This window comes from Oxyura jamaicensis, chromosome 11 (genome assembly GCF_011077185.1).
Source record: "Oxyura jamaicensis isolate SHBP4307 breed ruddy duck chromosome 11, BPBGC_Ojam_1.0, whole genome shotgun sequence".
Taxonomy (NCBI): domain Eukaryota; kingdom Metazoa; phylum Chordata; class Aves; order Anseriformes; family Anatidae; genus Oxyura; species Oxyura jamaicensis.
Window position 1 is genome coordinate 4,210,853 of NC_048903.1, and position 4,717 is coordinate 4,215,569.

The 4,717-nt window shown below is 44.0% G+C and overlaps 1 long non-coding RNA gene across 1 annotated transcript; it reads right to left on the reverse strand.

Moving 5' to 3' along the window:
• Window positions 1-369: 369 nt before the first annotated feature.
• LOC118172472 lies at window positions 370-1,899 on the reverse strand. The gene is made up of 3 exons (XR_004753719.1): window positions 1,382-1,899; window positions 980-1,187; window positions 370-879 (listed from the first exon to the last, which is right to left on the reverse strand). It is a non-coding gene; the product is annotated as an uncharacterized LOC118172472 (long non-coding RNA).
• Between the last annotated feature and the right edge of the window lie 2,818 nt (window positions 1,900-4,717).

Here is a 4,717-nt window from a genome sequence, read left to right on the forward strand (position 1 = left end):
AGTCGACAAAGGAGAACACAAAGATGAGGGCAGTGAGAGGAAGGAAACTATCAAATGTCACAGTCCCAACAAGCCCTTGCTTTCTGTAGGATCAGCTAAAGGGTTTGTAATACTCTTCTAACACCATGCCTAACAAATGATAGTAGCAAGGCTGTTACAACCCAGTAAACGTAGTAAAAGAATGGCTACAGAACACTCCTCACAAGCACAATATAGTTGACTCTAAAGCTCAAAGCAGATACTGAACAACACTTCTGTATACTGCTGCTTTGCATAGGCCAAAACCATGAATTGTGCCCAGATATGTAAGACTTAGGGGGGAAAAGAACTATTTTAAACCACACCATATTAACAGGAGAACTGGCCAAGTACTACAGCATTTGAATTTCTTTTAAAAAGCAAATATTTTGATAAAATGTATCTGCTGTAAAACCAGTTTTAAAATTCCCAGTACATTCTTTAATGGAATCCCAGGTTAGGTGTATCAGGTAACGTGCCTCACTGAAACAAAGCGTTTCTGTTTTCCAGCCAACTAATAATCAGGTTGCATGTGGTGGCCCTTAATGGCAAAGAACAATTGCTATTAAAGGAACATAGCAATTAAAATGCTGGGGCTATATTGCCACATCCTCCAAGTTAGCTTTAGGAGTGGGCTTTTTATGATGCAACCTCCACCAAGATTTCTTCACGGAGATTCTCTTGCAATGTGTCAAAGGCAAAGGTTTGCTCTCCACCTCTGTTCAGAAGCTGCTCGTAAAACCAGAGGAACTTTCAGACTCCAGGAGGCCAAAGCTCTCCATGCACAGGCCCTTGATTGCCACCACCAGCAAGAGTTATCCTTGCTATGACCATCCCTGCCTTCACTGAGATACGAGGTCCCTACAAAAATTAACGTAATTTGTAGTGCCGCCTCTCTATTGGAAACTTCTCCAGTAGGAAGGGGTGTGTTATTCACATTGCAGCTCTGAGCTATACTCACAAATACATTAGAGGCTCTTGCAGCCAGTAATCTGGGGGTATCGCAGCTGAAGAACTCCAGCTGTGGTCCTGAAGGCAGGGGTTGAGATCTTGTTGATGCCCAGATCTCAGAAGCACGATTTGGCCCCCAGACATGATAGGCTTCCCGTACAGAGCAGTGTTACCATAATCCCTCTCTTGCCATGAAATATTCAATTTTCTTTTTCATTCTTAGAAAATAAAATGCTAAATTACCCAGTTTAGTAGGTCAATGTCAAAACTTACGATGAAAAAATCTTCCTAAGAGAGTTTCTTAAAACCTGTATAATCAGGTTGGTAATGCTGCCCACAGGGAAAACCCATTAGCAGAAATCTCCAGCACATTTCAGAAAGCTGAACCTAAGTTGATTGTGGGCGTGCCTACCCGTTTGTTAAACTGCGAGCAGTCCACCTCATCCAAAAGCGTTGCTACATCACAGCATGATGGTTTCCCCCGTACTCTCCTGTGCTTGGGGCAAAGACGGGCTCACGCAGCCGCTGGGCAGACTTTGTGGTGACGATGAAGCAGATGACACCTTCCTCGCACAACTGGAAGAAGTTTCACAGCCAGTCTAAAGGGTTAAGCTCTACCCCTGAACTTCAATACTCAGAAATTCTATGCACTCTCTTTTTAGAGTACTCTTCCTTCCTTCCTACCCGCTAACACAATAGGGAAAGCTTTGTTATCATTAATCATCTTCGGAGCCCTGGGGACTCGGAGCATGGACGCTGCTGCAGCCTCACCAAGCAAACCCACAGACACACACCGAAGTTTCTGACAGAGTTCACTCCTGCAGATTTTCATTAGTGACTGGATTTATGAGCTGGGGACATGGTTAGTGGTTCATCTAAACTCAGAGGAGCTAAATCTTTGATAATTATCACCAGAATCGATATTTTCAAATAAAGGATTTGAGCCTTGCCTTCCCTCCCCCCCCCTCCCCCCCCCCCCCCCCCATGCCATGAAGGTCTGTAATCTGCATGGGGGGAAAAATTGAATTTTTAGGCTAAAATCAAATAATCTCTGGCAGTGCACAGAAACACCAGATTAGAAAAGGTGAGATGAACAAGATGAACAAAGATGGAAGTGCATCAGAAGTGGTATACTTTTGAGAGAATGATTGTGCCCTAACATAACTATTTAGGCAAACTACACACTTCAAGCAGCAGGTACTGCAGGAGTTCAGCAACAATTATTTGACTAAGTCACCTTGCCAGCCTCCTAACAAATGGCCCCCCAAAAGCAGCCTGTCTTGTAATTTCTGGAGACTTAGAAGGAAAAGGATATCCTGTAGAAATTACAGAAAAGCAACAGGGCTGAGAAAACATTTGTAAATAAGTCATCAACATTCCAATTACATCTGACTCCTTGATCTACATGTCTTGGTTTTTTTCCATGCATTCTGATACATACAACTCATTTAAAAATATATACTCGGTACAGAAAAACAAAGACAACAAACAATCCTGGTTTCTCAAACAGGATTTTTATCTGCAGGTGCAAGTTCAGCACCTATTAATAACTATTTCCTCTATTTAATGTCTGTTCTTCATAAAAAAATAGAGCACTAACATTAATTTATCCAATTGCCTCTCTGAAGCTGCAAGATGTGAGGCTGAGTTGTTGAGAAGGAAGTTTTTAGACATGTACAAATTCCCCAAAACAATCCAGTAACATAACTGGATAACTGTAACTAAAAACAAACCAACAGCTTCTGATTAGCAGTCCAGTCTCAGCATCCCCAGTGCCATACACATCATACACTGGTTCTGTGCCTGAAACTATGTGAACACCAAAGAGTTGTGCAAGTACATGTCAAGTTAGATGTTCCTACTGATCTGCAAAATGTTTATTTTTAGGTGTAACTGTAGTAGCTACACATGCCGTTTAGGTCCATAGCATTGATTTTATGTGCCTACCCCCATGCTACTACAATATTGATAATTTGAATCCAATTTATTCTCATTGTTTATACAGCTAGCTAACAAGATGTGTGTGCACACAGTGTGCTGTGAGCAAAGACCATGTCTTGCTCCAAAGGAATTGCAGTCTAAAAAAAGCTGAGCACTGGAGAACAGGCTGGTCCTCACTGAGAAACAGACAGGAGGAAAAACTAAGACAAGCAGCAAGAGATGACAGAAACAGTGAGGCAGAGGGACTGGGCAGAGTGCAATGGAGATAACTGGGCTCATGCCATGGAAGAGTTCATGGCATAGGTGAAGACCTGGGACTTAGACACTTCTGGAGGTAAATGGAAATGCCCTGCAAAGCAGTGCCTCAAACACGGGAACCGTGGGCACTTTTCCCGTCAGATTTACATTTATAAGAAGGGATTTTTAGTGTTTTCATACTTTAAGAAGGGCAACACAAAGATAAATAGGGTAAGGAGGAAGAGGTGGTGACCAAATAGTGACAACAGTGGCCAAAACCATGGATGTATCTAGGAAAGATATGATCTGGCAGGCTTGGGTAAGGGACCCAAATAGGATGCAGATGGAAACACTAAATAAGTAACCAATTTCCTCCCTTCTACCCCAGGGAATGTCTGCTCCCTCACCTTCTGAGGGTGCCCACCAAGGGAAACAGGCTGCAGGGCCACACCTGTGGCCGTGCCCCTCAGAGGTGAGGCCATCTCCAGCCAGTACACTGGGGGCAGGTGCTCTCATCAAGCACAGCACCCTCACCTGGGCACCAGGTATCTGCCTGCCCCTACCCTGTGGGGACTGTTCTCCTAGGTGCTTTATCCCATCATTTGAGACTTTTTTTTCCTCATTTTGATCAATATTCACCACAGCACATTATCCCTTCCTTTAAATTGATGTTGCTTTCTTTAAGAGCATAAGCTTTACACTAACTGTATTTTAATTGCTGTTTACACATCCCTCAAGCGTGCATAATCATTAATTGTTCAACAAAGGCCAGGACATTTTATAAATAAAATCTCACTTGCTATTGGGAATGATAATACTAGCTGGCAGCATCTGGATACACTTTCAAAGTGAAGATTTTACTTTTACAAGACAAGACTGAAACCACAGATAGCATAAGCTGGTGTGAAACCTGCAGAAAGCTTTTTTTCCCCTCCTGTTCTTCGAATACCAGCCTAAGTCGGTGAGTGGGAGGAAAGTTAAAGCTTACACGCAGCCCAGCATGCCAACCCATGCCCTACTGAGATGCTTGACTGTCTACCGCTTCTGAGCAGCTGGAAAAACGTCAAACTGTCATCACTGATTAAAATGGGATTTTATAGAAAACATCACACATGTTGTCAGAATTCTAGACTTCCTTCCACACAATGGAAGTACAATTTTGAGTCGCTCTTCCTCTTGCTGCCATGGGATTTACCATTAATGTCCCTGAGAGAACAAGTAAGAAATGCCACTGCACCAATACACTCCCTGAGGTGACAAACCTTGTGGGACCCACATGCCCCTTTCCCACGTGCATGAACCTCCCAACACCTCCACATGAACACACCTGCATAGCTGGGTTCTCCACTGATGCTTCAGCTGGGAGGTCATGGAGATAATCAGTTTGTCTCGGAGAAAATGGAGGTGGGTGCTAAGGGGGCTGCTTAACTACCCTCAGGCAGGACTGGGATTGGCCCGAGGGTGGGACAAGGTGCAGGCAGAGACCTGGTTGAGAGCAGCTATGTCTGTGTGGGAATTGGCCCCAGCTGGTCCCCCTGCAATCACTGGGGCTGGCACCAGGTGCCCCCCC